Source organism: Delphinus delphis, chromosome 1 (assembly GCF_949987515.2).
Source record: "Delphinus delphis chromosome 1, mDelDel1.2, whole genome shotgun sequence".
NCBI classification, from domain to species: Eukaryota; Metazoa; Chordata; class Mammalia; order Artiodactyla; family Delphinidae; genus Delphinus; species Delphinus delphis.
The window spans coordinates 106,915,583-106,938,843 of NC_082683.1; the positions used below are offsets into that span (position 1 = coordinate 106,915,583).

Consider the following 23,261-nt stretch of genomic DNA (forward strand, 5'->3'; position numbering starts at 1 on the left):
CTTACTAGAAGGCTAGAATAGATAAGACATGACTCCTCTTTACTGTGATAGCACAGATTCCTAGTCACCACCTAGGCAGGGAGCCTTTATTGTGGATAGCAGTAAGAGCAAGGTAGACACTTGCTAAATCAAACTTGAGTAAGTCAGTCAACACATAGCTCAAAGCAATAATAGAATCATAGGCAAACAGATTCTGCTCTTCCTGCTCCAAGAGTATTTTGCATTCTCTTTGAAGCAATTCTATTATGGTCATCAAGTAGTTCTAAAAAATACCCAAGTTGCTGAAGAATATCCCCTACAGTATATGCCCTCATAGATGTTGTTTTGTTTATTTGGGTTTATATTAATTTCTATCTTGAGGTCTTATAGAGGGGGAACTCTCTATTAACTATTTGGGTAGAAAATTCTGTCATGTTGCCATAAAATGTTTTTATGTTTCATGTTTCTTTTGTGGTGTGTGCAAAGTCCTGACCACTAGCACACTATTAAAAAGACATTATTTATTTTTTATGGAGCCAACCACCAGAGGCTCCTGGACTCTATGGAAGCCGCAGATCTTCTAACATGTGAAAAAAGGATTATCCTTTTAAATGTGAAGGTGAATGTGAGTAACTGAGAAAAGGTAGAGTAGGCAGTGAAAGTAATGAAAAAAGAGAGATTAGGGTTCAAAACATATTGAGGTGTGTCTTAGGGACCTTGAGTGTAAAGCTGCCTTCAGTGTTTCTCAGTGGGGCCTTATTGACATTATGGGAGGGACAATTTTGTGTGTGTGTGGAGCTGTCCTGCCCAGTGCAGTATATTTAGCATTCTTGTCTCCCGTCCCCTGTCAAATGCCATCTGCATCCCCAGTCAATGTAAATTTTTAATGCCCCTACATATTTCCAAAGGCCTCCCAGGAGGTGGTACCACTCTGGTTGAGGAATACTACTAGATATTCTTAATCCTAGGTGGTCTCACACTACCATGACCTAAACTGGCTTAGCAGAAGTCTTTTCACTGTATGGACTATCCTTGCTTTAGCAAGATACAGGACATTTCCATCACAAGGATCCCCCATGTAGCCACACTCACTTCCCTCCAATCTCCATCTCCACATTAACATCTAGCAACAACTAATCCATTCTCCATTTCTAAAATTTTGTTATTTTAAGAATGTTATATAAACAGGTTACAGTATGTAACGTTTGGGGATTAGCTTTTTTTACTCAGCATAATTCTCTGCGGATTCATCCAAGTTGTGTGTATATCAGTAGTTTGTTCCTTTTTATTGTTGAGTAGTATTCCATGCTATAGATGTACCACAGTTTCTTTAACCATTCACCTGCTGAAGGACATCTGCCTTGTTTCCAGTTTTGGGCTTTCATTAATAAATTTGCTATAAACATTTGTGCATAGGTTTTTTTGGTAACATCTTTATTGGAGTATAATTGCTTTACACTGGTTTGTGCATGGGTTTTTATGTGAACATTAGTTTTTATTTCTCTGGGATAAATGCCCAGGAGTACAAATTCTGGTTCCTGTGAAAATTGCATATTTAGGGTTTTTTTTAATAAACTGTTTTTTTAAAAAATAAACTGTTTTCCAGAGTGCTTGTACCATTCTACATTCCCACAAGCAATGTATGAGTGATCGTTTCCCTGCATTATTCTCACCAGCATTTGAGGTTATCATTATTTCTAATTTTAGCCATTCTGATAGGTATGTATGATATCTAATTGTGGTTTTAATTTGTATTTCTCCAGTGGCTAATGATGCTGAACATCTTTTCATGTGCTTATTGCTGTCTGTATATCCTCTTGGGGAAATGTTCCTTCTTGACTTTTGACCGTTTCCTCACTGGACTGTTTTTTATACTGTTGAGTTAGAGAGTTCTTATATATTCTAGACAATAGTCCTTTGTTGGGTATGTGGTTTACACATATTTTCTCCCAGCTAGCATCTTGTTTTTCATTCTCATAATAGGGTCTTTGGCAGAGCAAACATTTAATTTTGATGAAGTCTACTTTATTGATTTTTCCTTTTACGGATTGCTTTTGGTGTCAAAACTTTGTCTAGCCTTAGACCATGAAGAGTTTCTCCTATGTTTTTTCTAAATGTTTTATACTTCACATTTAAGCTCTTGATCCACTTTGGAGTTAGTTTTTGTATAAGGTATGAGACTTAGGTTGAGGGTTTTGTTTATTTGTTTGCTTTTTGTTAGCTTATGGATGTCCAATTTCTTCAGCAATATATATTGAAAAAGCGATTTTTTCCTCCACGGAATTGCTTTTTCACCTTTGTAAAAAACAACGAGTTGGCATACTTGTATGGGTCAACTGCTGGGCTCTCTATTCTGTTTCATTGATCTGTATATTTATTTTTCTGCCAGTACCATACCATCTTTACTACTGTAGTCTTTTAATAAATCTTGAAAATGGATAAGCTGATTCCTCCCACTTAATTCTTTTTCAAAACGTGTTTTAGCTATTCTAGTTGCTTTGCCTTTCCATACAAGTTTTAGAATAATTTTGTCTATATCTACAAAAAAATCTTGCTAGGATTTCCCCTTTACTAAGTTTTAAATTGTGGTAAAATACATAAAACATAAAGTTCACAATTTTAACCATTTTACAGTGTACAATTCAGTGGCATTTAGCACCTTTGAAACGTTGTGCAACCATCCCACTATCTAGTTCCGGAATGTTTTCATCACCCCAAAAGGAAGCCCTGTTCCCACTGTGAAGTCAGTCCCCAACCTCTGGCAATGACTGATCTGCTTTCTGTCTCTATGGCTTGGCCATTCTGTACATTTCATATAAACAGAGTCATACGATATGTTACCTTTTGTGTCTGGCTTATTTCATTTAGCATAATGTTTTCGAGGTTCATCCAACTTGTAGCACGTCAGTACTTCTTTGTTATGTCCAAATAATATGCCATTGTATGTATATACCACAGTTTGTTTATCCATTCATTCATCCATGGACATTTGGGTTGTTTATAACTTTGGGCTATTATGAATATCATGCTGCTATGTGTATGCACGTACAAGTATTTGTATGAGTACCTGCTTTTAGTTCTTTGGGGTCTACCTAGAGTGAAATTACTGGACTGTATTCTATGTTTAACATATTGAGGAGTCTCCAAACTGTGTTCCACAGCAGCTGCAACGTTTTGCATTCCTGCCACCCGTGTATTAGGGTTTCAATTTCACCTCATCCTCACCACACTTGTTATTTTCCATTTTTAAAAATTACAGCCATTCTGGAAAGTGTGAAGTGGTATCTTACTGTGGTATTGATTTGCATTTCCCTAATGACTAATGGCATTGAGCATCTTTCCATGTGCTTGCTGACCATTTAGATATCTTCTTTGGAGAAATTCTATTCAAATCTCTTGCTCACTTTTTAATTGAGTTGTTTGTCTTTTTTGTTGTTGAGTGGTAGCCCCTTCATTCTTAAAGAATATTTTTGCTGGATATAGGAATCTGGGTTGACAGTCTTCTTTCAGTCCTTGAAAAATTTGTGCCACTTCTCTGGCCTCCATGGTCTCTGTTGAGAAATGTGCTGTCATTCAAATTGTTTATCCATGGTATGTAAGGTGTCATTTTTCACGGATTTCAAGATTTTTTTCTTTGTTTTTAGTTTTCTGCAATTTGACTATGATGTGTCTTGGCATGAATTTTTTTGGGTTTATCTTCTTTGGGGTTTGCTCAGCTTCTTGAATCTGTAGGTTTATCATCTGCTAAATTTGGGGAGTTTTACTCATTATTTCTTTTAGTATGTTTTTCAGTCCTGTTCTTTTTCTCTTCTCCTTCTGGGAATCTGATGACACAAATGTTAGATCTTTTTTTATAATCCCACAAGTCCGTGTGACTCTGTTCTTTTTTTTTTCATTCTATTTTCTCTGTCGTTCAGATTGAGTAATTTCCATTGTTTTATCTTTCAAGTCACTGATTCTTTCCTCTGTCCCCTCCACTCTGCTGTTGAGCCCATCCATTGAGGGGTTTTGTTGTTATTGTATTTTTTAGTTATAAAATTTCCATTCAGTTCTTCTATTTCTTTGCTGAAACTTTTCTTTGCTGGGACTTTCTATTTTTTTGTTTGTTTCAAGTATCTTCATAGTTGCTTGTTGAAACATTTTTATGATGACTGTTTTAAAATCTTTGTCAGATAATTCTACCGCGTTGATCATCTAGGTATTGTCTGTTTTCATTCAGTTCAAGATCTTTCTCATTCTTGATATGATGAGTGCTTTTTTATTAAAGCCTGGACATTTGGGACTCTGGATCATATTTAAACCTTCTGTTTCAGTTGGCTTCTTCTGATACTAATCAAGTAGAGGAAGTGGGGGTAAGGTACCTTGTTACAGCCAGGTAGGTGTAGGAATCTAGGTTCCCCACTTAGTCTCCATTAACACCTGAGAAGAGGGGCTCCTCATTACTGATGGGCAGGGGTAGGAGTTCCACCTCCCCATATGGCCTCCACTGATACTGGGAAATAGGAGTAACCTTGCTATCACCAGGTGTTGGTGAAAGTACGATTCTCTACCATGTTTCCTCTGATACCAATCCAGCAGTGAAGAGGAGGACCACTTCTTTACTGGCCTGCTGAGAGGAAGTCTAGGTACCCCATATACCTAGACTTTACTAGGTATGGGTAGAGGTGAGCCACAATTCTTTCTGTGGCATTTGGCTGGAAGTAGAGCAGTTATTATCTAAAAGTTTTCTATTTTGCTAGGCTACCTCTTCCCTGGTCCTTTGGCTAGAGAGAGCAGGTTTTGTTGTTGTTAATACTATTGATACTTCCTAGTTTCTCATGATACCAAAAATTACCGGCAGGTGGCAGAATAGCTGATGAAAATGGACTGTTCACCAAAACATAAGAAGGCTGATTTCCTTTGTGACATAGGGAAATAAAATCTATGACCTTGCACCCACCCTGGATACAATCCCAAGATTTTGTTCTGAGGGTTAGATACTCTTTATCAGCCTTTGAGTACAGGTAGCTGCCCAGTGGGAATAGAGCTGGAGTAAAAGGAATGGGCTTTGTTAGGCTCCTTGGTGACATATGACACCAGGATTACTTGGGTTTTGTGAAAATAAATGTCTAGCATTTAGTTACTCTTCTCCCTAGGAAGGTGGAGATTGGATGACTGGAGAATTAATACTTTCTTTAAACAACATTGATACTTTGAAAGCGCAACAAAACCCCCAGAAACACCCCATATCCTATCACTCATTTTTTCTATCAGGCCCTGCTGATATGTACACATATATGATTCAATTTTTTAATTCTCGTTTTCACTTATTGTCAAAGGTGTTTTCTGATGTTAGTGCATGGGGGTGGCTTTTTAAAATTTATATTTGAACTCATGTGCAAAGAATTAATCACACTGCAGTCATCTGACCAAAAAAGGTCTGAGGGGAGGCTTTTGATTGTTTGTTTCATTTTTGGTTTTCTCAAATTTTTATTTTGAAAAATTTCAAACCTACAGAGAAGTTAAAAGAATAAAATATTGAACATTCAATTACCCTTCACCTAGATTCATTGTTAACATTTTGCCATATTTGCTTTCTTTTCTGTCTCATATAAAGCTAATTTGCAGACATTGATGGGTATGGCTTTCAAGGTTCCTTTAGTCTAGGTATGCACCCCAGTTTTCTTTTCTTTCTCCTCACTCCCTCTCTTCCTTCTTCATATTTGAAAATTTTGAAGCTCCAAAACTCTTTCTCTTAGTTTCCCACCAGCGAGTTGTGCTCAGATCCTGCTGACCACCAAGCACCCGTAGGCTGAGTCACTTTCACTTGTCTGTAATATTCGTTTTGGCCAACAGAGTTTGGCTTAAATTCACACGAGATGGAAAAAAAAAAAAAAAAAAAAAAAAAAAAAAGCTGCTATAGGACCAGGATCTCCTAGAGTTGCTTACACGACAACCTTTATATTCCTTAAGGAAAAGTTCCTAGTCAATTTGGCAAAGCCCAGTTGGAGACCTCTACTTTTCTGCTGATCCCAATTCAGGAAATCACTGCAACTACAGGAAGCTGAGAGTTTCCTATTTGTCCTTCTATCTTTTCTCCAGACATTTGTCTCTGGTCTTGGGAACTGCGATCGTGTGTACACGATCCTCCCTCAGCTCTGGGAGCCATGCAGAGGAGTTCTCTCAAGGGTTTTCTACTCCAAAAAAGAAATACGAGGAAAAGGTAGCTTTGACGTGGGGAAGGCCCAGTAGTCAAGAATCTCAAAATCTAGGTGGTTGAAACAATATGTGTCACAAAAAGGGTGGAGACACACGTTGAATTAGCCTCATACATTCTCTGTCGCAAAACTTTTCCACATTCCCTGGTGGTCTAGTGGTTAGGATTCGGCGCTCTCACCGCCGCGGCCCGGGTTCGATTCCCGGTCAGGGAAAGAGTGTTCTTTTCTACCTACACAATACTTTGTGTTCGTTTTTCTTCCTACAAAATACTTTTAATGACAGTTCCTATAGAACACTTTTAATGATTAATTTTGTTTCTTCTACACAGTTGCCACATGGGTGACCTTAGCTGAAATACAGGAAATGCAGGAAAACATAAAGAAAAAATCGTTTACCATTCTACCAACCACCGGTAGCTATTATCCAGTTTTTGAAACAGAAAATGGAATAATGCTGTACATACTATTTAATTATCAGCTTTTTTTTAAACATCTTTATTAGAGTATAATTGCCTTACAATGGTGTGTTAGTTTCTGCTTTATAACAAAGTGAATCAGTTATACATATACATATGTCCCCATATCTCTTCCCTCTTGCGTCTCCCTCCCTCCCACCCTCCCTATCCCACCCCTCTAGGTGGTCACAAAGCACCGAGCTGATCTCCTTGTGCTATGCGGCTGCTTCCCACTAGCTACCTATTTTACGTTTTTACCAGCTATTTTTAAAGTTAATATATTTCTAACACTTTCCAGTAGAAATAAATACACTTCAGCAACATGATATTTTCTTTCAATTTAATTATTTAATTTTTGTAAAGGTAATATATTTACATGGTTTAGGATTCAAATATCCAAAAAGGCATAACTGATAAACCTACTTTTCACCTCGGCCATCTAGTTTTCTTCTAATAAGGCAGCCAGTAGTAAGTTTCATAACTATATTGTAATATAAGTATGTTGTAAATATAAAATATAAATAGATTGTAAATACAAGCATACATACGTATATATTTCAGTACGTTCCCCTCCCTCGCACAAATGATAGCAATCTATACACACTTTTCTGAACTTTGCCTTTTTCACTTAATTTTAGAAATAGTTGCAGATTACACATGAAGAGCTTCCTCTTTCTTTTCTATGGCACATAGTATTCCATTATATTGATATTCCATAATTAATCAAACCAGCTTCCTATTGATGACACTTCGGTTATTCTAATCCTTTGCGGCCATAAAAATAATCTTCTACATATGTTATTTTGTACGTGTGTAGAATAAATGTCCAAGAATTAAAATGTTGGTTCAAAAGACATGTGCATTTGTGGATGGGTAGTGCCAATATGCCCTCCTTAGAGGTCCTGCCAATTTATACTCCCACCAGCAATGTACAATATAAAAAAAAAAATGTGGGTTTTCATCAAAATGGATTTCATCAATCGTATTTCTGGACTTTTAGGTTTTTCCCCCCTAAAATTTTGGTTTTACAAATAACACTTTGATGAACATCTGTGTGAATACATCTTTGTATATCCTTAGGGATTGCTTTAGGATAAATTCATAGAAGTGGAATTACCACTTCATATCATATATTAGATGGGTTAAATAATTAAATGTAAGAATTGAAACAATAAAAAAAATCGGTGGATAATTATCTTATTGAGCTGGAGAAGACTTTTTCAAGGTAAAAGCAAACACAGAAATCATAAAGGATAAAACTGATAGGTTAGACTACATAAAAACAGAAAACTGCCCATCTGAAAATCCTATAAATAATAATATAAGACAAATGCCAAACTAATATGTAAGTAATATACATATAACATAAATTACCCAATAGCAAAAATCGACAAAGCGTATGATTTAGTAAGTCCCAAACTAATACAAATAATTAGTAAGTTTATGAAAAATGATCAACCTCAATAGTAATACAATAAATGAAAGTTAAAATGAGACTCCAAATTTTTATGTTGCACTTTCATAAAGATAAAAAGAATGGTATCCAGTTACCTGAGGTAATTTGGTAATACTCATTGAAAAGTGAAAGTTGGTGATATCGCTCCACACAGCAATTTGGCAATATGTATTCAAAGCTTTAAAATGTGGGTTATCTTTTCAATGGCAACTTTACCTTTATGCATTCGTGCTGAGGAAGTACTCTCAAATGCGTAACGATATGTGTACAGAGATAACACTCGCATTAAGGCCTTAACTCGTCCACTTGATTTCAGAGGCTCCCTTCAAAAGACAATAAACTAGAATTGATGATTTTCCTTCCCTAAACCTCTGAAACGACTAGAAAAACTACCACAACATTATCAATATAATCATAGGTAAAATCCTAGAGGTCTTTTTTTCCTCTTCGTCCTTTGGCTTTGTGTTGAATAGTTCTCTTAGCACGAATCCCTAAATATGAAAGACTTTGGTTGGAGCAAACCATGACGAACTAGTAATAAGGATACAAACAAAAAGATCTCTCGTGTGCGTTGGTGGTATAGTGGTGAGCATAGCTGCCTTCCAAGCAGTTGACCCGGGTTCGATTCCCGGCCAACGCACTACTGACATCTTCTTTTCTCCGGAAGCTCGAGTAGAGCAAATAGGGGGATAAAGAAAAACCTTTGACCACCCATCCGTCCTCAAACTCTGAACCTTCTGGGAGACTCTACCGTGAGCGAACCTCCAGACTTCATGCAGCTACCAAGGCAAGCCCATTTGCTGTGTTTGGCCTCTTGCTTCGCACCAGTTCACGATAATTCTCCTTTTGGGGGTCTTTAGGGAATGTCAGAAATGGAGGGTGATCGGATATGTTTTTCTGAATACTCGGAGGCGACTTAGATTTACTAAAGAGTCAGAATAAGGAAGTCAGCCCAAGACTCCGAAGTTACTGAGAGAGCGCGCCAAGGAGCAGTGAGGGAAGCAAGAAAAATAATAAAGGGGGACCTCACGCCGTTTAGCATCTCACCAGCTTCGCTTCTCTGCCGGTTCCAACATTCGCAGGGTACAAGGTGGAGATGTAAATAGGAAAATCCTCGGATTGCCTAGTGGGGGCGGCTTGATTATTTGGAGGGGAAAGAGAGAAGTGGCTTGAGGAGGGCGACTGGGGACGCGGTCCCCGAGCTGCAGGCGGCGCTCTCAGACCTCGTCGGGACTGGGTGCGCCGCCGTCCAGCGGAGGCGGTGATGATGGCGCGGGCACGGCGGGATTCTGAGACCCAGATTCGGGTGTCAGGGCTTCGAAGTTATGGGTGGAAACGTTTGGGATTTTAACCTAGGCGAATCACGCGAACTAAGCAAAGAAAGCTGCAGCACCACTTAGACAATCCTGTTTGTAAAGACATTAAATCCAACCGCAGTGCGCCGCCTTGGAGGTGGCGCGCCGTGATCGTATAGTGGTTAGTACTCTGCGTTGTGGCCGCAGCAACCTCGGTTCGAATCCGAGCCACGGCAAAGGATTGTAGTTCACCTTGGTGGCCTCCCTTTTTGGAACCCTTTAAAGGTTAAAAAAAGCTTGTAATCCGTCTTTGCTCAAGGCTGCATCGCAGAAGTGCAGTCTACGAATTAGATAAATAACTGTCTCCACTCAGCTCCATTTGCGGCTCTCCCACCTAAGCGAATCTAACCAGCCCTGGCAAAGCTGCTTCAGGGCGGTGTGGAGCGCCTCGGAGCAGCAAGCAAGGCCTACCTTCACCTGAGCAGAGGATAGAGCCCTTCGCTGGTGACTCCGGAACTCAGCGCCTCTTCCAGAGGTTGGAGAAATGAACGTTTTGGAGAGTGCAGTGAAATCTCCCGCAAGCGCCCACGCCTGAGACTCTAAATCCCATCCGACTTTAAATCTCAATCCAGAAGAGGAGGCGAAAAAGCGCGAGGGAATGGGGATGAGAGGCGCAAACTGCCGCGAGAAGTAGGGGGGGCGCGGGGACTTGTGCTCCCGGGACCTTGGTGCTGCAGCCTCGTCCTTCCTTCTACAAAATTTTAGTATTTAAAAACAAAATCGTGCCCCCAAATGAATAGTCAATTGGACCTAACTTCCGACTGACGCGTCCTTCAGCCTCACCCCCACCCCATCCCCTGGTGGTCACGGTTTAGGGGGGGGAAACGGTTTCGGACTGAGAAGAAGGAAGAACGAGGCTGCAGCACCAAGGTCCCGGGGGCACAAGTCCCCGCGCCCCCCCCTACTTCTCGCGGCAGTTTGCGCCTCTCATCCCCATTCCCTCGCGCTTTTTCGCCTCCTCTTCTGGATTCCGGGTCCTAGAAACCGGGTTCTCCAAAAGAATTTGCTGTCCAAAAGGTCTCAAGACCTGTCTAAAAGGAATTTGAAGAAATGTCGAGGTTTCAGGACTACTGATTCCCGCGCCCTCTGCAAGCTCTTCTAGCCCCGTGCAGTCCCATCACTCTAGAAGCCTGGAGTTTCTCGGTGACAAAAGCTAGTGCTGCGTTTAAAATCCTGGAGCCAGAGAACTCTTTCAAACTAAGCTGTGTGTATCTTTGACCGTGCAAGCTGCCCCTCAAAAGAAATTATATTTCTGTAAGAAGGCTCGCAAAGCAGCGCCCGGCTAGCTCAGTCGGTAGAGCATGAGACTCTTAATCTCAGGGTCGTGGGTTCGAGCCCCACGTTGGGCGGTACTTGTTTTTCCCCGCCTACCTCTGTTTTATTGAATCTTCTCTTGTTAGCTATCAACTGAACCAGCAGCTTCTAAATAACCATTGTGGTCACTGTTGTTTTAAACTTCGGTAGATTGTTCCAGAAACCGCCTCTACTCGCCCCAAATCTAGCAAAGAAGAGGAATCCGAGCTACCGATTCCAGCATCTCAGGTTGAGATCAGGGGTCACAGATCTACAGCCGCCCGAACCCAGGCTCCTCCGAGGAGGCTCTTCCTCCTCCCCGCGGGGCTCTCCCTTCGTCCTGCCTCGACTCTGCTCCACTGAGAAGACATCTTAGGACATGACCAAAAGGAAACACTTTCGTTCTCTTCTTGTCTGCGGGAAATTTTGGATGAAGTGTTGAAGGGCCTTCTTAAGTAGTTAAAATGTTCTCCATTAGGTGCTAAGGAGCGTGCCTTTGCTTTTTAGGTTTTGAAACGTTCATCAGCCTCAAAGGGCTGTAAAATACAACTAGTTTAGGAAGATCTCGAAACGAAAAAGAGGAGAGGCCGCTGGAAATGGAGCTGAGGAGGAGGGACGCGGAAGAGCAAAGAAAGGGGGAAGTACGATAGGAAGGGGAGGGAGGAGCAAGGACGACGGCCCGGAGCTGGCAAGTGGAGAGATTGCAGCGGTCTCGTCAGATGGATGTAAGCGGACTCTCTGGAGCGCTGCGCCCAAGCGTTTCGAGTTAGCTATCGATCGACCGGAGAACTCTGTTCTACCCCGAAGGCCTGAAGTTGTTTGTCTGATATTTGTTCCTGCTAAATCTCTCATTCAGTGTTGGGATGAGTGGTGTGAGTAAAGTGGGTTTTCAAAGTGAGTGGAAGCAGAGTTTGTCCCCAGTCATCAGGCTTCTCCACCACAACGCGGACACTCGCTTTTAACTCCTCATACAGGTCTTTCCCACATCTCCCTAAGGATCATTTACCAGTCATACTTTTTTTTGTTTAAGTTTGTAAATGTGCTTTAATCTCCTTTATATATCCCGCCAACCATCTCCAAAATCATCAAAACACTAGCCGATTATTCTCAAGGTGTTGTGCCGGGACAAACATCACCAGCATCATCTGGAAACTTTTGAGAAACGCAAATTCTCGAGCCCTACCTCAGACCTACAGATTCAGAAACTCTGGAGGTGGGCCCAACAATCTGAGACTTAAGCTCTCCAGGTGATTCGGATAAATGCTCGAGTTCAGGAACCACTGCATTAGGGCAACTTCCTTTCCTATCAACCAAGATGTACCATGTTCTTGGGTAGGAGACTCAACGTCATAAAGATAACACCTCTCTTTAACTTGGTGTCTGAATTTAACATAGTTTTCATTAAAATATCAAAAATATTTTTCTTTTTTATTCAAACTGGACACTATAATTCTAAAGTTTAAATGGAAAAATAAGCAGTAATACTCAGGAAATTCTTTTTTTAAAAGAACAATAAGGAAGGATTAACCCTATGAAATATTAAAATGCCATAAATTATAATGGTTAAAGCAGTAAAATATCGTGTATGGGTAAACAACAATTAATGGGACAGCACAGAGTCCAGAAATGGACCAAAATACATGAAGAAATGTAATACATTAGAAAGAGGGACTCAAATCAATAATTCTAATGACCAATTTTTTAATAACTAGGTAGCTGTCAACAGAAGGGCTGTGACAAAATAATGGGAAAAAATAATGGTCAATGAATATCATACCCTTTACATAAGGGTAAATTCCAAATTGATCAAAGATTTAAATAATAATGAAAAGGAACATAAAAGTTCTTGTAGAAGCATGAAACAATTATTTTATTATCTTGGGGTGTGTGTGTGTGTGTGTGTGTGTGTGTGTGGAAAAGCCTGTTCTAACTATGACACAAACTCAGAAGTCCTGAGAGAAAATATTGATGAGTTTGACTATATAAACCAAATGGAATCTGCATAAGCAAAGTCCAAAGACAAATGACAATTTGGGGAAGTATTTGCAACTCACATTGTGTTAAAAATCCTCCATTTTGAGTTAATGCTTTGGCATATCAACATCCTTCTCACAGCCCTAATTGTGAATGCACACTCAAAAACAGCTGAAACACCCTGATAAGCAACCCAACCCCTGGACTCTAACTTTCCCCTCCTCCATCCTCTTCTCCCGGCCCCGCCCCCCTTCCTCCTCCTCTTTCCTTCCTCTCTTTCCCCAACTCGGTTTGCTTTCCTTAGACCCCACTCAGGACCCCAGTGAAGGCTTTGGCCCACAGGTCCTGGCTCTCACTGCTCCCCAGCTGTTCACTTGAACACACTGCCAGTTGGACTCCTGTGTGGCCCTGCGCACGCCCGCGGTGACCCCCTCTGGGACCTGTGAGTATAATAAACTTCTCTTCTGGTTCTCTTCCCTTCCTGTGGAGGCACCAAATTTACCATACCATGCTAGACATCTACATTCTTAGAACATACATCATGTACAAAAGGCTAATTTCCCTAATATTTACAGAACTATAAGCCAATAAGAAGTAAACCAATAACCCAATAAAAAGTAGCAAACATATAAAGAATAGAAAATATAAAAGGCTATTGCTCATATGAAAAGATACTTAACATTCAACATTACTATTAATGAAAGTAGTGCAATTTAAAACTAAGTTGAGATAATATTTTCAACTATAATATGGTAAATTTTTTAAAGTTTAATATGTTGGAGAGTTAATAAATATTGTTAAAGAGAGGGTAAATTGGTTTAAGTTCTACAGGGTGTTTTGAACAATACCTATCAAAAATTTAAACTTTTTTTTAACTTCAGTAATCCACATTTAGAAGTTTATCCTACAATATTCCTATACTTATGTGAAATTAAGTGTATACAAAGTTATTCACGGAGCACTTTTTATTACGCAAAAGATTGTAAACTCTCTAAATGTCCATCAGTTTTGGGGGTGACTAAATAAATGACAGTACAACCATACAATGAAATATAGTTCAGCTAGCTGTAAAAAAGAATAAGAAAGCTCTTGAGGGGAGATTTACAGAAATTGCTTATAATTCAGTAATAAATACATGGAAAACTAAGCAAATGGAAAAGTAACATAATTGTTACTGCCAAGGGAAGATTATATTAAAAAAGTGATCATGTTAAATTATGTGGCTTCTCTGTTAATAGTTTATATATTAAAAATAATAAGCATTGATCTCATCAAAATTAAGATATAAGTATATTGATGTATTAGGGTTCCCCAGAAAAACAGAACCAATAGAAGATACACATGTATGTATATAGAGATTTAGTTTAAGGAATGGACTCATGTTGTTGTGGAGGTTGGTAAATCTAAAATCTTCAGGGTAGGCCAAGAGGCTGGATAGCCAGGGAAGAACAGATATTGTAACTCTAATCTGAAAGCAGAGTCTGGAGGCAGAACTCTCCCTTCCTCTGGGGACCTCAGTCTTTTTCTCTTAAGGCCTTCAATGGATTGGATGAGGCCTACTCACATTATGGAGGGTAATCTGCTTTACTCGGAGTCCACTGATTTAAATGCTAATCTCATCTAAAAAATACCTTCCCAGAAACATCTAGACTGATGTTTGACCAAATATCTGGGTACCATGGCCTAGCCAGGTTGACACATAAAATTAGCCATCACAATTGGGAAGATGGAGGAGTGGGAAAAGTGTGTGTGTGTGTGTGTGTGAAGTGGTAAGTGTAGGGGGAGTACGGAAAAGAGAGATAAAGTGCCTAAAACTAGAAAATCAAGATTTAACAATATATATATTTTTTCCGGTATGTGGGCCTCTCACTGTTGTGGCCTCTCCCATTGTGGACCACAGGCTCTGGACGTGCAGGTTCAGGGGCCATGGCTCACGGGCCCAGCCGCTCGGCGGCATGTGGGATCTTCCCGGACTGGGGCACGAACCCGTGTCCCCTGCATCGGCAGGCGGACTCTCAACCACTGCGCCACCAGGGAAGCCCAAGAATTAACAATATTTGTCTACAGAGACAGAGGTGAATAACAAATCACTGATTAAAAGAATTTAAAGAAGTTACTTCTAGGGAGTAGGAAATGGGAGAGAGTTTCAGGGGCCTGTTGGTTTTCATTACCGAGTTTATGAGTTTGACTCTCTAAACTATGTGCATATATAAGCTTGGTAAAAATAAATACTAAATAAAAAAGGCTTTTTCTATGTTGTAGTTTTTCAGGTATTTTACCAAACTGTTGTCTTTTGAATTTTGTAGGGGAATGGCTCAGCTGTGGCACCCAGGTGACCTTGTATGTATTTGCACAGGCCACACCAGCCAAGGCTTGAACTAAAACTATTCTGAATCTTACCACAAGGCAGAGCACCTTGTGATTGCCCCAAAGCAAGAGAGGATGGGAGGGTTGTGAAGAGTGCCAGGAGACAGCTTCCATTCCCCTCCCTGTCTACCCTGGGACAGTTTCTCATTGCCCTTCAGGTTCTAATCACATATGAGGCATTCTGCTCACCTCCTTATCCCTTCCTTGGGGACAGCTGCAGACTGCAAAACTACTTAGCTGCAGTCTAGAATTGGCTTCTCAATAACAGGTATCCCACAACTTGCATTGTAGTCACTGACCTCTTTTGTTTCAGTGTCATCCCTTTGGATGTGTGGGTTGAAGGCCCAGGAAGTCTATACCTTCAACTACTCTTCCTTTTGCTGTCTATGTAAGTAATAAACTTTCTGAATCTAAAAGTGACTTGTTATAGCTTTACAAGCTGAATCACTCAGGCCTTGGCTTTGCCAGATGTTGAGTGCTTGCCTGATTGATTTTTTGCTAAACAAATTCTTAAACGTTTTATGTAGCTAAATGTATTAAACTTTTTCCTTAGGGATTTTGAGTTTTGTCATGCTTAGAAAGCATTTTCCCTACAAGACTAAAAATTTTTTGAAAATTTTTTGGGGTATTTTTTGAAGGAAGAAAGGTGTAATTATTCTGCTTATGAGCTGAACAGAGATGCAATGAGCTCCCAGATAACTTTGTGGCACATTCCCCGAGGCTCTCTGAAACCCAGACCTGCTGAGGATTGAGAGGGTTTCCTGGGACCTCCCAACTCAGGAACCCTGGGCTCTAAGAGGGGGATGTAGCCACTAAACAGATGGTGCGACATCCCAGGCCTAGCAACAGTGGAGAGCAATTACTAGACCTGATTGGGCAAGGGGAGAGAGCTGTTCCTGGAACCTGGGAAAGTGATAGTTGTAGGTAAGGCTGTAACTGTAGTAGAGTGCCACTAAACAATAACTGTGGTCTTGGGGGGTGGCGGAGAACACAACTACTGCCAACCTGCAGGAAATAATTACCCTGACCTCATATTCCTCCTACACTCCCATTCCCAGTCAGTGAATCCCATTGGCTGTAACCAGCAAGAAGTCGGTGGGTAGAGGAGCCCTTTTGCACAGTTCAAAAAGATTAACTTTCTGGTGCATATAATAGGGTGGAAAATGTTGAGAATGTATCTGGAGGGACAAACGCAAAATACTCAGCAATTTTCATTCTTGTGATTAAAAAAAAAAAATCCCATATACTCCCTCTCCTCCACCCACACTGCTTCCCCTGTTATTAACATCTTGCATTGGTGTGGTACATTTGTTACAATTGATGAACCAATATTGATTCATTATTATTAACTAAAGTGCATAGTTTCCATTAGGGTTCATGCTTTGTGTTGCATAGTTCTATTCCTGAGATTTTAATTGTGAAAGCATCTCATTATGAGGTGAGTTTTAGTGTCAAATAGGTTTTTCAAAAAAGGTTTTGTATTTCCTGAATTCTTTCATTTATTTGACATCTGTTTGTTGTCTTTAGACCTGTATGGTATCTGGACTGGAGATATGTATGTATGTATTTGATTCCATCTTTTTTCCCTCTGATCATTATAAACCCTAGGTTAAATTTTCTTCCAATCATTGTTTGTCAGAACCTTATTTTCTTGTCAGAGCTTTCCAACTTCATTAAAGCAAAGTTCTATAACTGGTATATGTTTTTCATACCATAGCTAGAGTCTCTTTTCCACAAAAATGCTGGTAATGTGAATGGAATTTCAAAATGCAGGGGTTTTAGTTTCTTTCTTTTCGTTTTTGTTTGTTGGATTAATATCTGTGAATTTCTAGCTCAGATCAGACAAGCAGACAATGGAAGAAAGAAGCAAAAGAAAATCCTTCGGAACCTCTGGATCATGATGCTTTAAGTTCACAGAGGTTGTTACTTGCCCAAGCTCCCAGAGGAAAGGCTGTGAGTGTGGTTAATGGCCTGCCTTGTGGCTTCAGCCTCCTATAGTCAAGTCTGAGTTACAGCTGGGTTTGTCTGAGGTTTTTAATATATACTTATAAAGTAGGTGACTACTTTGTTATAAAAATAATAAAGTCATGCCGGTTGACTTTATTGAAAATAAAATTGTTTTATTTTATTAAAAATAAAATTGTTTATTAAAAACCACCAGGTTGGTATTATTTGGCCTTTGGGAACTGGGAGCTTGAGTAGTGGAGGTGAGAATTTTCTCAATGTATGTACCTTTCTATAATCCCTTGATTTTTCTATTCACACACACACACACACACACACACACACACAGTGCCTCCAGGAAGAAAGAAAAGAACTGCTGGACAAGTTCTCTCCCACCTTCATGTGACTGTTAAGTCTGTGCAATCCGGTCACCATAAAGGCATTTTAGACACTTGAGGAATGTCTCTCTGTGTTACCACCTATTCTGCACTGAATGTTGTTGTCCGTCCCAAATTCCTATGTTGAAGCCCTAACTCCCCAATGTAATGGTATTAGGAGGTGGAGCCTTTGGGAGGTAATTAGGTTTAAATGAGTTCATGAAGATGAAGCCCCCATGCTGGGATTAGTACTTATAAAAATAGAAGAGACACCAGAGTTTCCTTTCTCTGCCATGTGAGGATGCTGTGACAAGGTCTTCTGCAAGCTGGGGAGGAGGCCCTCAACAAGAACTGAATTCTGTCAGCACCTTGATCTTGGACTTTACAGCCTCCAGAACTGTGAGAGGTGGCGAATAGATAACCTAAAGTTGCAAGTAGCTAGCAAGGACTTCGATGAAGCAAAAGGTGACGTCCCTGGGTGGGCTTGAACCACCAACCTTTCGGTTAACAGCCGAACGCGCTAACCGATTGCGCTACAGAGACATGAGAGCGCATTCCCCATAACTCGTTTCCTGATTCAAGAAATTGCTTTTCAACCTCTGGCTGGGGACATCCTTAGATTCTCATATTCTGGAAGCCGAGGGTGCGCGCGGGAGACATTGAAGCCAAGAGTTGGTGTCATCGGGCACGTTTGGACATCGATAGAACGTTTGGGAGTCAGCTAGGGGACTCTGGCTGCCGAACGCCAGATCGATGGCCTTCCCACCTGCTCCCCGCCTCAACAGCCGCCCGGCTCCAGGTGACGACCGCAGCCTCCCGGGCTGAAGTCCATGTTACCCTTCTTAGCTTCGCTCGCCGTGAGTCCCCAGTTGACTCTGTGGGCGCGCGTGCGAAGGACACGAACCAGCTGTGCCCCCACTGCGCTGCCCACGTTCTGCGCCTCTCTCTAGAAGTGGACTCCGACCGGCAAGACCTCAGAACTGCTCGCGATGCAGCCCGCCCTCCAGGGCAGGGCCTCGCACCTAGTAGGCACTCAATAAATGCCCGGTGAAGGATGCATTCTGCCGCAGGGTCCTAGGCAACCAAGAATTCCAGTGTGTGCTGTAAGCTTTTAGGCCTACGAGTAACTCCGGAAACGGAAGGCTGGAAAGGTTTCTCAAAGCCGGAGGCGCTTTTATTCCCGCAGCTGACTGAGAACAAGGCAAAAGTCTTGACTTTGGACACGTGCGCCCCGGAACCGAGCTGAGTTCCCCACCCTGGACTGCGACTCAGCCTCGGTCTGGGGTCATCCGTCCTGAGGGGTTGAATAGGGAAAGCTGAAGAAGAGGAGAAGAAAGCGAGTGGGAGTGGAGGCAACCCAGTGACGGACGGGGAGAGAGCGAGCTAGTGCTCTGGCCACTGAAGGAAAAGGCGAAAAGAAAACGGAAAATGCCTATTTTCGTTAAATAACTTTGATTACTCTCCCCCTGCCTCCTCTTTGTCGGCCACCGCGCTGACCATGATTGTGTACTGTTGGATGCTCTCGAATCCGAATGACTGAGGTTCCTCTTTGAAATGCTTGGTTAAAGACCGCAACGCCGTGAGATGTCACCGGAGTCCAGACCTCGGAGCAGGTGGCGAGGCGCCCCCGGCCCCGCGCCGTAGGGGGCGCACAATCCCCTGCTCACCGCTGGAGGGTGAGACAGGACTCCGACTCCGCCCCAGCCCTCCGAGGCCGGGAGTCGGCTGCGCGCCTCCTCTCCCCCTTCCCCTGCGCCCTGTGCCTTGCGGAGGAATGCTGAAGAATGTTATCCAACCACTTGTACTGTCGGGTAGATGCACTGTCAGAAGCAACCGTAGAGAGATACTGATAAAAATTCTGAAGAACAGAACGTCTGACTAAGCATAATCTCATTCCTGGAGCAGACTGAGTAATGCTGACTGTTTACTAAAGGTAGGATGATGACAACTGTAGCTTTAATCCCACATAAATAGAGCTGGAAGTCCACAATAGCTTTGTAGTCATGTGCGGGCTACCTGCAAGCATGCACTCTGAGGTTTTTTTTTCTCAATAATAAACTTAGCTAATACTCAGTTGGTCAACATGCGTGCTCCTTTGAGTCTCGATTTCTTATTTCCCCAACAGCCCCACAGAAGAGGTGGAGGATGAGCAGGGCTGAAGCACCGAAAGTGCACTTGGCGCTGCCTGAATTCTCCCTTGTGACTGAAGACCTTGGAGAAAAGCATTCACGATTGTTGTGGAAAGTTAGAAAATTCCAGTAACAGGACTAAGGAGGTGGATCCGGTAAACCTCGGTGGGACCTCTTGGGATGAATTGGAAAAGACCCTTTTATCCTGGACGTCCTTTCCATTGAAGTCTGGGGTTCCATCTGAGCGGAAATGAGCACAGGGAGAGGCCGTTGTAAAAGTCCCAGAGGAGGGCGGAGTCGCTCCCTCAACCCGACTCCACCTCTGCGCAGCAGTTTCTACCCACTACCCCGGTTCCTCCTTGAAGTCGGAAGTAGGACGATCGTAGGCCTGGTCCGTGACTTACTGCCGATGAGCCCTGGGCCGGAGGAAATCCATTAAACTCTCTACAAACCTATTTCCTCATCAGCAACTCGCCGTGGTTGCCTTCAGTCTTGGCGCAGACATTTTCCATTTGGGCAACTGATACCAAGCTGGTAGGGAGAAGAGAAGCTCACAGCTTTTCGTCTTCCTGCTAGCTCAGTTTGTAGCGTGCACGACTTCTAATTTCAAAGGCCTGAGCATAGCCCAGCTTCCAGTGCGTTTTATTTGGTTTTCTTTGGATTAGTATCCGCAGTTGCAGGGCTGTACTGCTCCCCGCAGTGGCCACGAGAGGGCGCGTGGTCCTTCTCCTTGGAACTCCGTCCCAGGAACCACTACTTTGTCTCAGTTTGGTTAGTGTAGAATAGTGATGTCCAGTAGTTTTAATTCCTCTGAGACCGGCGGAACCCAAGATCTCTTATTTTTCACCACCTCAACTCTAGGGTCATCTTGGGTCGAGGCATGGGAGGTTGATTGTGTAAGCTCAGCCTTCCTGCTCATTCTATCAGACTGGGGAAGCCTCACAAAGAAAACTGTATTTGATTCAACATATTAAAATTCATTATTCTCACCCCAGGACCTAGAATAGTGGATATAAATAGGAGATGTTCGATAAATATCTTTTTTAATTAAAAAATTCATTATTCTGAGAAGGGTGTGCAGGTTTCAGCAGATCACCAGAGGAGTTCTTGGTAGAAGAAAGATTAAAAACCCAAACACATGGAGAGAGACATTGGTGGAACGAAGACCCAGGCCCCGGGTGCAGCCTAAACACAGGCAGGGTAGAAATGGGAAGGAAGACTCAGAGGGAAGAACGGCAGAACTGGGAGGAGGAAGAGGAAAGGGGAGGAAAGAGATGGATTCAAAGGAGAAATGTATTCACTGGTCCCCAGTTATATGACAGCTGGTCTCTCTGGGCTTCCCCAGGCAACCATTGTCTTTTAAGGTAGCCTCTCACCCTTCCACCCATATGATTCTGGGAATTCTAGCATTTCCTATGAGGTCTACCAAGCCTACATCAAGTCCCCTCTACCAGGACCAGTTCTGGCCCCTTACAGATAGTCTTTTACTAATCCTTTCTTTTGTGGTCCTAGGACAGCCTGTAGGGGAGGCAAACTTCACCTCAACCCTCTTAGGGTCTCCAGCTAGGCCTGAGAATTAGATTGACATAAGACAGATTAAGAGGAGGAAAGCATCCAGATTTTCACATGTACATGGGAGCTCCAATAGGAAAATGAAAACCCAAAGAAGTGGCTAGGCCTAAGTATTTATATACTAGGTTGAACAAAGAGAAGTGATTATGGAAAAGTAAAACACATTGGAAGACTAAAGGAAGATACAAGTTATTTAAACAAAGTCTGTTTGTGTGGATTTCTCTCGGCCTTGACTTCCTGTCTCTGGTGACAAGAATGATTGTACTTGCTGTTTTCCAAATGCCTTTAGCTCAAAATAATTCTTATGCCAAATTGGCATACTTTGGCGTGGCATATAGTCAAAGCATTGGAATATAGCCAAAGAACAGGATCCTCAGCGCAGATGTCCTTGTGGTGCTGGGGGGTCACCATGCTGAAAGTGAATCCAGCAAGCCTAGATTGGTATGGTTGTACTTGTTAATAAAGTAAAAACAAAACCCTTGGACCAGGTCATTTTAAATGTGGAAAACAGTGTTCAAATTATTTAGACATCAGTAATGCGTGAGATTAAAACTTAATTTTAAGGCACTGAAAAGAATCCAGGACTTCCACCTACAGCTATAGTATAGTAATGCCACCAGTTTAGTCTTCTTGCTGTAAACAACCATAAAAATGGACAAAATATGTGAAGCACCTGTTATAGACACTGGACAGAGGCAATGCAAGACTATGATTGCCTGAGAGAGGGTTGCGGAAATGACCTGATGGTGGTATATAGCAAGCTGGAATCCCAGGAGAGCATGGTGTTCACACCGAGCTAAAGTAGATATCAGAGGACAGCTGAAGCAACTGGAATCTGCAGAGAACCAGAAAGGAGAAGACAGTTTACAGGCTAGTTTTCAGAAATCCATACTGGGTCTCCTGCCAGTCATTTGCTGAGTGCTGGGCTGCTCACGTGTGGAGAGCTACTACCAAGGCTTACCGGACAACAGATGCTACAGGATGGAAAACAGAACAGAGATCTTAGAAGTCTCTGCTGGCAACATTGGAATTCAGGCTTTGTTAATGACTCTTTACCACCCTGAGCATCCAGTTGATACTCCAGAAAGGCTGCTTTAGGAGTAAAGACCACAACCTAGTGTGAGGCCTACTCTTGATCCTCCCTAAAAAAGGATAAAACCAAGACCTGACAAGATGAGCAGGGTTTGGACATTGAGTCACACCAAAGAGGGCTTTGGGAAACACCCTGGACTTTCCTCAGATCTACTGAGAAACCATTAATCCAGTCCTACACAAGTTCAAGGTCACTGGCCAGCAATCAAAGTGCGTAGTAGAACAAATGTTGATACTCTTTGGAGGAAGATATCAGAATCCAGAGTCTCTACATTGCATCATTCAAAGTGTCCAGTAAACTATAAAAAATACTAAACACGCAAAGAAACAGAAAAATGTGACCCGTTCAATACATATTCTTAAAAAGGAAAACAAAGCAGGTAAAAGAAACGAACTCCAAGATGTCTCAGGTGTTGGATTTAGCAGACTTTAAAGCAGGGTTGCATTTTATGTGTGGTTCAGCAACGTGGGTTCCACTCATCATGGCTAATCTAGCTACAATCACTAGTGGTGCCCAAACAGTCAACAGCAGAGAACAACTCCGCCCCTGATAATGACAGCAGTCCCTAAATCGTTGAATAAAGACAACTAGATGTTCACATTTATCTGGCTGAATTTTATTTGTTGATAGTAGCTAAGAAGACAGTTGTTATAGATATCACTGACAGTTGCAGAAAGGAGGTCCATAACAGGTATGAATATTTCCTTATTATATTACTAATAGTTTTATATGTATCAACCAATATTTTTCTCTTTTCCTCTTTCATCCCACTACCAGCTAACAAAATCTGTTGCTAGGAGTTAACTTTTAATTGCAGTATTTATTACAGCATATCTAAGGTAAAAAGAATGTGACTCTGCTGGAAGAACAAAAAACATTCAAACTTTACCCTCTTCTGTGGAAAGATTGGCATGTTTTCACTGTTTGAGGTAAGCATAATTTTGTTATTGGCTTTGTTTGAAAGTTAAGAATGGCTACCAAAGGAGGAAAAGGAAAAGATATATAAATATAGATGTCTCCATATATATGGATGTCAAGTGCAGAAGATGTATTGTGGAAGATTCGTGTCA

The 23,261-nt window shown here is 41.7% G+C and overlaps 4 non-coding genes across 4 annotated transcripts; 3 read left to right on the forward strand and 1 right to left on the reverse strand.

Moving 5' to 3' along the window:
- Positions 1–6,317: 6,317 nt before the first annotated feature.
- Positions 6,318–6,389, forward strand: TRNAE-CUC (transfer RNA glutamic acid (anticodon CUC)). The gene has a single exon. It is a non-coding gene; the product is annotated as a tRNA-Glu (tRNA).
- Positions 6,390–8,655: 2,266 nt separating this feature from the next.
- Positions 8,656–8,727, forward strand: TRNAG-UCC (transfer RNA glycine (anticodon UCC)). Its single transcript has one exon. It is a non-coding gene; the product is annotated as a tRNA-Gly (tRNA).
- Positions 8,728–10,718: 1,991 nt separating this feature from the next.
- Positions 10,719–10,791, forward strand: TRNAK-CUU (transfer RNA lysine (anticodon CUU)). The gene has a single exon. It is a non-coding gene; the product is annotated as a tRNA-Lys (tRNA).
- Positions 10,792–17,866: 7,075 nt separating this feature from the next.
- On the reverse strand, positions 17,867–17,940 carry TRNAN-GUU (transfer RNA asparagine (anticodon GUU)). The gene has a single exon. It is a non-coding gene; the product is annotated as a tRNA-Asn (tRNA).
- Between the last annotated feature and the right edge of the window lie 5,321 nt (positions 17,941–23,261).